Source organism: Poecilia mexicana, unplaced genomic scaffold (assembly GCF_051168715.1).
Source record: "Poecilia mexicana isolate PSO_F unplaced genomic scaffold, ASM5116871v1 scaffold_18, whole genome shotgun sequence".
NCBI lineage: Eukaryota > Metazoa > Chordata > Actinopteri > Cyprinodontiformes > Poeciliidae > Poecilia > Poecilia mexicana.
Window position 1 is genome coordinate 4,213,238 of NW_028263387.1, and position 12,853 is coordinate 4,226,090.

The 12,853-nt window shown below is 37.1% G+C and overlaps 1 long non-coding RNA gene across 1 annotated transcript in view; it reads left to right on the forward strand.

The window, feature by feature from the left end:
• The first annotated feature begins 1,085 nt into the window (after window positions 1–1,085).
• Window positions 1,086–12,853, forward strand: part of LOC148153875 (uncharacterized) — a 137,534-nt gene continuing 125,766 nt past the window's right edge. Inside the window, exon 1 of the long non-coding RNA XR_015766045.1 lies at window positions 1,086–1,700. This is a non-coding gene — a long non-coding RNA (uncharacterized LOC148153875). The remainder of the gene's footprint in view (window positions 1,701–12,853) is intronic.

Below are 12,853 nucleotides of genomic sequence, written 5' to 3' on the forward strand. Positions count from 1 at the left end.
AGCTGCACGTTTCACTCAGTTTGTGTAAAGTAGCCGTCCACCAGTATGAGGTTTCTATGCCGAGGTTGTGATGCTGCGGCGGTGCCGACGGTATTTGCTCTGTTTCGTGTTGTTTCAAGTTCTTAGCGTGTCTTCCAAAGTGATTCATTCCCCTTCAAACGTTTTCACGCGTCACGGTTTGAGCTCACGCTTCAGTGTGTTTCTACAGGGTTTTTGTGGGTAAACCAACAGAAGGCGGTGCATAATGTTAGAGCAGAAAGAAATCGATGCATGATTTCCTGGATTTTTACCATATCAAAATCTGAAAAGTATGTTTTGAAATTGCATTCAGACGCTCCGAGTCGATGCCTTGTAGAGTCGTCTTCCACTCAGATCACAGCTGTGGATGTTTTGAATTCTGCTCCCGGTTTTAACATCCAAAAGAAGACAAAGCAGAATTTCTTGGCCACTTTTCTTTTCCCAAAAAAAAAAGACGAAGCTGGGTGGAAATGGTCTTTGTAAGGACGTTTTTATTTCGTGCTGCAGTTTTTCAATTGGATTTAGGTCTGTAAAACCTTTTCTGTCTATTATTATGTACAACTTTGTGTTGGTCAGTCACACACTGCAAAATCACAAAATTTTTGCCAAGTATTTTTCTCTAGTTTCTTGTAGAAATATAAATCTATCAGTCATGTTTTTTTATATAGCACATTTTAGTAACAAGGCAGTTAAAAAAGAAAATCAACAGTTGAAATTTTTAAATTTTTCCAAGTACTGCCGTATTACACTTGAATTAAGACAAAATTAGCTTAAAAGTAACTTGTAATTAAGCTTGTTTTAAGTCAATATTTCTTAAATTTTGATGAAAAGTTTGAGTTCCACTGGCAGATTATATAACTTATAATTCGGGAAAAAATGTCTCGTTATAAGTGAAATAATCTGTCGGTGGAACTCGAACTTTTTCATCAAAATTTAAGAAATATTGACTCATTTCTTCCTGAAAAGTTACTTCAAAGTTAGTTTTGTCTTTATTCAAGTGCATCAAGATATTTGCACTTGAAACCAGACCAAAGATACTTGGTAAGACTTTGCGTTTTTGTGGCGCTTTCATCAAAACGGCACCGTTTGAAGGTTGGCAGCTGAAACATGACTGAGGTGGAAAAGTTTGGCGGGTGTGGAAGCCTCCCTCTGAAAGGCCGTCGTGTCTTCTCTGTAAATCGGCTCAGGTTCCTGCTTTGTGGTTTGAGTAGCGATGGAGATAACCAATCAGATCCAAGCCTGTTTTTTCTGCCAAACAGTTCTCTGTGTGTTCCATAAGTACTCCAGTGGAAAAAAAAAAAGCATTTGTGTGAGCAATAGCCTTCGGCGGTTGCGCCAAATGAAAATGCTTTTTTTTTTGTTTTCCAGAACCCCTCACACCTCACTCAAGAAGTGTTTGCTTGTTTTCTGTTGTTATTCGCTCTCTATCTCTCTATCTTTCACTCTTTCTTGTTTTTGTTTTGTTCTTGTTTTCGTTTATTTTTTTGTACTTTTTTCTTTTTACTTTTAAACTCTGACATCCAAGTCTGCCCCAGGATGTCTGTCACAAACTGCAGTCCAACGTTGTGACAATGCTTTTTTTCCTTCCCGTGCCTTTTATGACCTTCTTTTTCTGCCTTTGTGTTCCTTTTTTCTGTTTTTTCCCCTTCAAGGTCTGGCGCACCTGACGTTAAACGACCAAGGTATGGGTTTATTCGTTTTTTTTTCCTTTTTTTGTTTGTTTTCTTTTTTTTGCCTTTTTTTTTTTAGAGGAATTGACTCAGCCTCTACGCTCCCAAAACTACTGTTCTCCCTCACAAATTCCTCCTCTGCTTTCCACCTTCCCTCTGTGGCGTATCCTTCCATTTTTCTCCTAAATCCCCTGCTCTGTTTAATCCTTTTCATCTTCTTCTCGTCCATGTCCTCTTTAACTTCCCCTCGTTTTTCTGGCCCCCTCTCCCTCCCTCTTTGATTGTGCCTCCTTCCTCTCCCTCGCTGCCATTATCTTTGTGTTTTTTCTGTGACCTCCGTCAATGTGTGTCCCACCCCTTGTCCTGTCCTATGGCTCACGTCCTGGACTTCAACACTGACCACCTTTGACCCCGCCGGCCTGACCTTGGGGCTGAAGGTAACACTTTTCTGCTCTCCCTTTCTGCTTGGGCTTAATCAAAAAAAAAAAAAAACCCTAACCTGAAAAAACTTCTGATTCTATTGGAAATGTGTTTGTTGGTCAATGTTTTAACAGCGAAATGCCTTCCAGCTTCCATTCACTAACACTTCAAGGTGAAAGTGTTGTCGAATGTGCAGAGTTTCTCATCACCACTCTGCTGACATTCCCATTGTTTGGCAATGATTTTGTATAATTTCCTCGATGGGCAAACTGTGACAAGATGAACTGGGATCAGGTTTTGTACGTTGGTTTTCATGGGAAATGTTTTGACATGAACACAGATTTCTACTGATGTTTTTCTATGTGTGACACAACAGCTGTTTAATATCTGCTACACATCCTCTTTTGTCACAGATTTCCCCTTTTTTTTTTACAGGTTGACAGAATTGGTTTTAAGTGACTCTTCGAGCTTTTTTTTTTTTTTTTCCTGTGATGTCTTTTCATTTCCTGCCCTTTTTCAGCCTCTGGCCTCTCGCCGAGCCTGGCTTATTGAATGTGGTGTTAAAGCAAAGTTCACGAGAGGAAAGTGAACATGTGCAATGAATGTTTTGACCTTTACTGGAATAGAAAGAGGTGCCTCTCCTCTCATTATGAACCATGTCACACAAAAGCAAGAAAAAAAAAAGCTGCTCTACTTTTTATGTAATTGTCTCTTTTTTATTGTTGTTATTATTTCAGCCTCCTGATCCAATCAAAGCTTTTATACATTTCCTTTTCCTTCAAGTGGTTTACAAATAGGCAGTCTGAAACTTTACCCAACACATCTTGATCCCCCTCTAATCCAGGTGTGTCCAAAGTGTGGCCTGGGGGCCATTTGTGGCCCTTGGGCTGATTTTGTTGAGCCCCCAACTGCAATTCAGCAGTGATACAGATCTGACCCATGTAGCACAGGAGGTTGATGCTTTTCAATCAGGGTAAAATTATTAATGACATCATTTTCTTAAAATGGAAAATGTTAAGTGCGACACAAAGTATTCATCTTTTTAAAACTTCTATAATACATGGAATCACATTTATCCACACCCGAATCAGCTTTTATTTAATGTATTAAACCCGGTTAGTTACAGCAGCCATTTTGGAAGAGAGTGACCAAAGTCCTGTTCCTATGACTGAAAATAAATGTATTCAATCGAGCCCAAAATAAATTGAAAACTAGAAGACTTTCTTTTAATACAGCAAACATGTAAAATCTTTGTTTTGGATTTACAATGAAGCTTCTCTTACAAAAAAAGACAACCCCCCCCCCCAAAAAAAAAAAAAATATATATATATATAATAATTAATTAATATATCAGGGGTTAGGAGGGTTTGGTAAAAATTTGGTCAATGAGGCAAAGTTTGTAAACCGTTGCTCTAAAGTCTTTTTTTCACATGACAAGATTCTAAAATTGTCAGCTGATTTTCAAAACCTGAGACCATAGACAAGATGGTTTCAAAAAGAATAACAAGTCTTAGCTATAACAGGTTTAGCCGTACAGTGTGAGGCGTTGAGCAAAACATCACATACAGACAGATTTCATTCACCAACATTCAGATGTAAGATGGGAAAACTCTCAAAACCTCTGGAGACCGAGCGTGAGTTCAGAGTAAACAAACATGGCCGACTGCGAAGAAGCTCTGGCGATAGTTCAGAGACTGTATTTAATAACAAAGGAAAAAACAGTAGAAAAAGACATTTCCCCACCAGACTTTCTGGTGGACAGGGTTAGTTGACACACAAACAATAAAATATGTTGACTTCAGTTATAGAAATATATATATGTATATATATAGAGATGTATATCAACTATGACTTCATAATTTAACACCTTTAAATGGGGCCTCTGTCTCTTTAAGAAACTCCTGCTCTTTCTGAAACTCCGCCTTCAGGAAGTCATCACAACATGGCTCCTCTATTAACCCTTTAAGGTTTTTACCAGCATTGCTCTGAGAAGTAGGAAGCTGCAGCTCTGAGGAGGAGCTGCGTTCTTGAAGGCGGGGTTTGGTCCACCCATCCAGGCTTTATGTACATCAGAATGGTTGCCATGGACATTAAGTGATTTCTCAAACATGCATGAAAGAATCAAGACAACACTCAAGGTATGTTCTTGATAAGGGAATAACAATATAACAAAGTACAGCTCAAAAAGTCGATTTTACACGATACTGCCACTTTAAGAGCCGTCCTGATAATCTGGGTGTCAGAAGTGGGAAATTGGGACAAAAGTATAAATTAGAAATCAGCCAGGCACTTTTTGGATACATTTAAAAAGTCTGGGACACACATAATCCATGCTGCTACTAAGTTGACTAAAAATATTGCAACAATAAATCATAAATTACATTTCTCTATCTCTTAAAATGTGCTATTTTTCTCCACAGGCAGACATGAGTCTGTCTCATTCTAAAGCTGCCAACCTTCATTGTTTTCAATGCCTTTAATAATATGTAAGGCATTATGTCCACTAGAGGGCAGGTCTGAGTTAGCTTCTTAAATCTGAGGCACATTTTCAATGATGGCAAGGATGAAAAAAAAAAATCTAAATATTGTACATGATCTTAAAGAGAAATAAAAGGAGCCATAAAATACGTCATGACATTCTGATGGAGAAGTTCTACTTGTTTATTTTTTCTTTTCTTTTCTTCTTTGGTTCTTTTGCTAGTTGCACATCAGCGATACTGTGCCACACTGCCCCAACCCTACAATTACCAATTTCTGTCTGAATATGTATCCACAAACTCCCAGATTGACTAAAATAGCACAACAAATGAACACGGAACGCATTAGTGTGCTTACCAATAATTCACTAAGTCAGAATAAACTTTTGGCAAAATTATTTTTATCTGACTACGACACACCAAAAAAATGAGGCAAAAATGTTTTAGATTTTTTTTTTACCACAAATAAGTTTCTCGTTTAACACAAGATGCGAAACTCATTAAAACGAGAGCTTGTTGTTATACCAAGATTAGTGTTATGTCATTTTATAAAGATAAGATATAAAAAACAACATAAAGGGGATAAACGAGCACAGAGGGACTCGCTATGACTCTCCTCACCCTGTTTCCTCTACGACATACAAATCCCCAGAGCCGCAGCTTTTTTACTGTTACGACCTTTAAAAGATGTTTTGGTTTTAATGAGATATAGACGCCGTTATAATGTGTTTTTAAAATCTTGTTAAAACGAGGAACTTTTCTCATTTAAACGAGTTTTGCGTCTCCTCACAGCGAGAAAAGTTTCCTCGTTTAAACGAGATGCTCAACCCGAATTTATTTCGGCACTCGGGCAGTTAAACGCTTCCGTAGCTTTTGTGTGGCTTAGCAACTAAAAAAAGAAGGCATTCAATACTCTGAGCAGATGTTTTCTAAGCGTAATCCTGTTATCTTTATACTGCCTCTTTTTTTTTTTTGTCTCGTTAACATTTCCATAAACCTTCCTCAGCTGAACTTTATCAGGTATGCATTCTGGGATCCACTCCAAACTGAGCCGCCAGTTCATCAAAGCCCACATGCTTAAAGAGAGAAAAGCAAAAACTGCAAAAAAAAAAGAGAAAAGGAAAACATTAGAACAGCAGGAAATCTGACACCAGCATTTATCCATTGTGATTTCCCTCTAGCATTGCTCTAAATCCAACATGAGACATATTTTAGATTTTACACTTGAAGGATAAACTCTTGATTTTTTTTTTTTTGCTTCTTCTTTCATTTATATATATGTAAAATAATATATGTAAAATGTGTAAAATAATAAAACTACAGTTTAGTAAAACATTTTTTGACCTTTTGAAGAGAACTTTCAAAAATGACCTTTTGTAATTCCTTAGAACAGGAGTTCCAGACCTCATGAACCTTTGGCAAAACTTTTGGTGCTTGCTAGCTATGCTAGCTATGCTAGCTGTGCTAACTTGAGGAGCAAAGCAGCTTGATAAATTGGACTGGCAGCCAATCAGAAAGATGCGCATGGCAATAAATTATTCCAGCTTATATTTTATAATGAAGCTTAAGAAACAAATTAAAATTTATTTTTTTTAAAAATGAGTAAAATATTTAAAAAATGCATTTTTTTAATTTTTGCATTTTTTTCTCATCTTCCCTCCAGCTTTCCGTAATTCCCCCATTTTGAATAACACTGCCTTAGAAAATTAAATTAAATGACAGGATTAATATAATTTTGGAGTTTCATAAATGCAAAACACACTTCATTGAGATTATCGGAGTCTGATAGTCTCAAGTAATTGGCATCAACTACGATTTAGTCTTATGTTTTTTTTGTGTGTGTGTATCTGGTTTGATAATAAATGTTAAACCTTTCTCCTTAGTGGACAAAAACATGTCAGATTGTAGAAACCTCATGTTGGCGATTTGTGTCAACCTCACCAGGCAGCACGCAGTTCAGCTTGGACTTGGTCTTCTCCTCTAGCCCACAGCAGCAGCTAAAAGCCATCATGGTCCAGCTGTTGGTCCAGACAGATGCTCTGCCCGGGGCTGTAGGTGATGGGAAACCTCAGAGCAGGACGATGTGGTAATGGAGTCTGATCATCAAACTGGATCCTTCGGCTTCAGGGTGATGGGATGTGAAGCGCTTTGACATGGGAGCCATAAAAACAGAACAGGGTCTTGCCTTTTGTTTTACCCCTAAGGCTTCTGGTTAGCCCCCTCTCCATCCTGACTAGTTCAAACGTGTCCTACCTAAAATACATTTCGGTACTTTACTAACATCAATCCTTGAAAATGGCCTTTAAAATGATATTCAGTTGCAGTGTATAGATTTAAAATGTCCACACACTTTGGTCCAAACTGTGTCAAATGGCTGATGTTGTGGCTTCTACTAAGGAAATAAGACACATGTCTAAAACTTTTTGCCCCAAAATAAATGTGTAGGGATTTTTAAGGTACTTGCATCAACAGAGCGAGAGTAGTAGTATAGGAGGGGTCTTTAAATCCAGCCTTCAGGGTCCAGTTTTTATGCTACGCTAACACAGCAGGCAAATGCGACCCGAGTCTTTTTTTCCCCCCAAATGCGACCTGTATCCAACTTCCTCACAGCAGTCTGAACGACCTAATTCTGATCTTTTTATCCCTAAAAAATCTGATCTGTGCCTCTCTTATTTGCGGTACTGAATTGGATACGTATCGTTTCTCCGTGTCATGTCGCATTTAAACCAACTTTCCATCATCAACGTTCGTCACAGTCCTGCCCCAGAAGGAGTCGGACATGATCAATCCAGATTTAAACAATGGCTAAAAATTATAATGATCAAAATTATAAAATGCGTCTCGTGGCAGTGAAGTGCATCACGTCACAATCCCACCGCTCTTGGTTCTGACTGCACATCCAAACAGAAGCTGCAGCAATGACTGCACTATTGGTTGTGCTTTCTTTTTGTTAACGTCCTTCATGTGATGATCTCGTGACGGTACCGTCAGCTCTGGAGAACTTTAAAATCGATCCATAAGCAGCGGTGTCCATTGTTACTCCCGAAACAGCGGGTTGCTAAGTTCTTTTTTTGCGCAAATAGGTCGTCGCTTTGGGGTCATTAACCGTTCACACTGATTGTAGCCTTATTGGTCCAAAACACCAGAGTCGGTTTTCTGAACCACTTCCTCAGGGTGCAGCCATGTCCTCCAGAGTCCTGCTAACGATCCCGTTACTCAGCTCAGGTGTGTTGAAGCAGAGAAACATTTAGAAGTTGCAGGACACCGTCCCCTGAGGACTGGATTTGAAGACACCTGCTCTAAACTAAAAATGGATACTGCGTTGTTCAAGGACAAACTTTTAATATTTTATTCAGAAAAGAGTTGGAATGTGAACTTTGCGATTGTGTGGCCGTGTGGACACGAGAGCTCTCCTACAGGGAAGTTGTTGTTCAGACATGATCTTTGCAGTCTTTGTGGGAACCGGACCTTGATCATGTTTGTTTCTCACCTCATTTTTAAACTCGACCAAAATACAAAAATGGCTTTAAATGTAACAGCAACAAACGGCTACAAACTGAGCAGACCTTCCTACATTATCTGTCAACAATGCAGCGGCATAAAATAAATCTCAATTCTGCTGCTAAAGCTGCTTTGTCATATTTTTTAAAAAAATCTTTAGTTTCTATGTTAGACTCCATACCCTGGTAACAAGTCCAATAAAAATCTACTGACATTCAATTTTGAGTTGAAATTGCCAGGGTGAATCATCTCACCAAACACTTTATTCAATTTTCACATGGTTTTGCTGCTGCTGTCAGGTGAGTGAGTCAACTCTACATACCAATGCCCTCCGTACATGCAAGTCTCACTTCTATTTTGAACTGCTGTGGGTGCGTGGGGCGCTTGGGGAGATGCTCAAGTTGAATCCTCAAAGATCCACTGGTTGGGATGCTCAGGATCAGAGGTTTCCAAGCCTGGACTTCAAGATCTAGTCTCCTGCAGGATTTAGATCCACCACCATCAAATCAAATGATTGAATTAGCTCTTCAGCAAACCACCAAGCTTGGGAAAGGTCTGATAATGAGTCATTTATTTGATTCAGCTGTGATAGAGCAAGAATGTATCCAAAACCTGCAGGACAGTAGATCTCAAGGACCAGAGTTGAAGACCTCTGGTCTAGATGCTTTCTTTCTGAGGTTAGCAGTAAATGACATCACACCTGCCACTGATCTATTTAACCCTCCCTACAAACTTGTAACTTCCCCATGATTGGAAATCTGTGGCTGTTCACCCTCATTTCAGTGATATGACATATTAAACCAATACAGACACAGACCTGCCTCTATTTAGAAATTTTAATCATTTCTATGCTGATAACACTGTTCTGTACGTTCTAGTCAAATCCTTACAGTTCCATTGAGTTTCTTACAATGCAGTTTTCAACACGTCTTCTCCAATCGTTTATGAAACAAACGTCAAACCAGACAAATGATTTTTAACCATCACTAACCTCACACTGTCCTCTTAATGTCCACTCTGAATGGAATGATACGGCATTGAAACCTATCAGTTCATAAAAATACCTAGCTACTGTCCTTTGACACTCACATTAATTCAGGACTTTGTAAAATCCCATCAATAGTTATTTTTTTGTATTGTCACAATATTTTTCACTCTTAACCTACACTGCGGTAAAACCGTCTGTTTTAGATCACAGTGACAATATCCACAGGAATCGGATGTCGCCTGTTATACTGCAGTCTGTTTTGCCTCAGGTGGTCTCACTGTAATCTGCACTCGCCTGTCAGCTGGCCATCACTCCGTCCCCACAGGATGCTGCATTTTATTTCAGTTTATTTATAAGATGATCATTGGCAAAACTCCTCCCTGCCTTCACACACTTCTCAACCTTCCCAGTAATCACTGCAGTTTTTGCCCCAGTAACTTTATCTTCAAACTCATTCCAAAAGTTTGTCAGCTGACCCTGACCCCTGGAATGTAAAAAAAAGAGAGAGAAGTAATTCTCTCCCATTTGGTAAATATATATATATATATATATATATATATATATATATATATATATATATATATATTTTAAACTGAGTTTATTCTAACTATACAAAGTAAGAGATTAAATTTTATTTTAGATGGAGATACAATCAGGTCATGAAGAGAAGCAGGAATGTAATACGTTGCCATTTCTAATTTTTCTCATGGACATCTTACACATATTGTTACCGAATTAACATTTCAGATCATTTAATTTAATTGGTCTGACTTTAGATTTTCTATATCCAGTTTATATATAAAGCACTTTAAGATTAGCAGGTTTCCTAAAGTGCTGTACAAACAAAACCCTGATCTCTAACAGATAATTAAAAACTGAAAAAGAAAAAAAAAAAAGTTCACCATAACGCTTAAACAGATTCTGGGTTTTATTTTAGAGAAATGCTAATTGACTTTCACCCAAAATTTCTAATTTGTCTTGTTTTCTAAAGCATTTGACTAAATTATTTATTTATTTATTTATTTATTTATTTATTTATTTATTTATTTATTTAATCCTAAAAATAAAATAAATATTAAGAATTAGACTTTTAAATCTGGGCTCTTCAGGTGACAAAAAGTACATTTCGTCTTGTTCACTTTGGTTTGTTGCTAACAGACACTGTGAATTTCATGGCCGTCGTCCCATTAGAGATATTTAAACTCAGAAAAATGTTCAGGTGTTCAAAACTTATTTTCCCAGCTGTAGAAAGTGAACGAGTTCATTCTTCTGTGAACTGAACTATTTATTTTTTTAATTATTGTTAACTGGGGCGTTTCTGTAAATTTGACCTTTCGGCTGAACAGCATAGCTTGGCCAAACAACCGACAGGAGAAATGAAATCAATACAGAACTCCTCCGTGTTTAAAGACAATTTCAACAACATTGTTAGTTTGGCCAGAGGACTTAGAGATTATTAAATGTTTCATAAATCTCTATGTCATAGAAATAACATTTTAAAATAGGTCTTGGTCAGTTCTATAAATCTTACTGTATGCTGCCACATAATCAGGCCAGCAGAATCAATATCAGCTGTCCTTCACAGACTGAAGAAGGACAAACCCTGGGCTTTGGTTCCTATCTTCCTGAAGTCTGATCCTTATCTCCCCGTCTATAAAAAAAAAAAAATAAAAATGTTTCCAGACTAACACACTGCGGCTTCACTCTTTCACATAAGCATGTCACATTTAACTTTAAAAATGTTCTCTTCAGTCTAAGGGAACATGTGACACTGTCACATATTGTTCTCAAGTGAAAAACTTTCAAATACAAAAGCAATAAACATTTTTTTTCTGGAGAGAAACTTTATCACATTCATCATGGATGGACATGATTATTAGAATTAGTTTGCAGGTGACATCTATGAACTATTGCTTATGAAATTGTTTTTTTTTTTTTTTTTACCCTGAGAATCTAGTAAATAAAATAAAATTACAAAATATTGTGAGTTTATGGGGTAGGAGTTGATTAGTTTCTTACTTCTTCCTACTCCTTTTCGAGCATGTTAAGATTATTGCACAAACATGTCTTTTGCATTCCTTGTTCATGTGTGATTTTATGTTTCTATCATGTTCGAAATAAACATTTTCAGCTCAACATGTTCACATTTTGAGATGTTTTACAGGGGCAGTGTTAAGTAAAATCTACTATTGTTGTTCCCTCATCAGAAACACACCTGGAGTGTCGCCTTGATTCTTTCATGCATCCTTTAATCTCCCATGGCAACCGTTTGGCTGTGCACAACGCTTAGGTGGCTCTAGCTCCGCCTTCGAGGCAAAGCTCCTCCTCTGAGCTGCAGTTTGCTTCACAATTGGCAAACGCCTAATTGTGGAACTCAGCCGAGCTGTTTGTAGGAGCTACTTCTCAGTGAAACGCTGCTAAAAAAACAAAAAAAAAACATTGTTGGTTGGTTTATAGAGGAGCCATGTTGTGATGACTTCCTGTAGACGGTTTCAGAAAGAGCAAGGATTTTTAAAGTGACAGAGACATGATTTTAAGAAAGTAGCATTTCTTAAGCCATATTTGATACACATGGCATTTTTTTTAACAACTTAAGGTAGTTACTTGATTATGCTATAAAATTGCACTATGTGACTGGAAAACACAGAATACTGCTCCTTTAAAATCCTCCTCAACCCAATTTTAAGTCCTCATTACCAACAGTAGTTAGTTTCTGTGTCCACATACATGAAAGTGATTCCATTGACTGCTTTGACCAACACAACAAATACAACATCAAGGTTCCAACCTTTTTGATTTTAGCTTTCTGTATTGTTGGATTCAGCCTTTTATCACTTGATCAATGCAACATCGCTGCCACTTCAGCAGAGCAAAAATACTCATCACTGTGAAACAAACAACAAAAACAACATTAGATAAAACAGAATGTTGCCTGTCCATTCTTTGTATTTAGGATCTTCAGCACTTTAAAGTGCTTTAGGACATGGTTTCCAAGGGTTTTGCACACCTGAAATGCTGCCAATTTTATTCCAACATTACATACATTATATGTTGTTGTTATTTGTTATATGTTATATGTTGTTGTTGTTGTTGGCTTTTGTTGTTCTAAAAACCAGTAAAAAGTAAGCTAAATATTTTTTTCTGTAATTGTTTGTGAATTTCAGCTGGAAGGAGCCCTAAATGTTGGAGTCAAAATCTCTCCCTATTATACATTTGTTGACTAATTACTTCAGCATTTTTAGAAAAGCCTCACAATAATAGTAACACCTCGGATATGCAAAAAACTAACCTTGTTTGTTTTAAATGAACCTTAAATTATACCTGATTATTCCATGGAGTTGCATAATGAACATTGTTTGTATTTATATGAAACAATGTCACATATCTAAGTAATTTCATTAATTACCAAAGTGTAAAAACCAGCCTTTAGGCAATCAGCTAATACAACCTACAAAATAAATTAGATGCTTTAAACAAAATAAATGTTTATGATTTAAGAACTTTCTTTTAAATCTGAAAAACTTGGAACTTGACAGAACCTTGAAATAGTTTTCGTTTTACTCAAAACCTTTCATGTAGTCGACGAATTTATTGAAAAGGGACCCAAAAGCAGAGCAGATCTGTTGTGAGACAAAATATTTTATTAAAATAAAATATTCTGAACATATCAGAGTGCAGGTCTTGGAATATAAGAAAATGAGCTTAGAGACTAAGGCTTTGTACACATGTAGCCAGTTCTTCATAAAACAATATCTCCACATCATTTAAAAAAAAAAAAA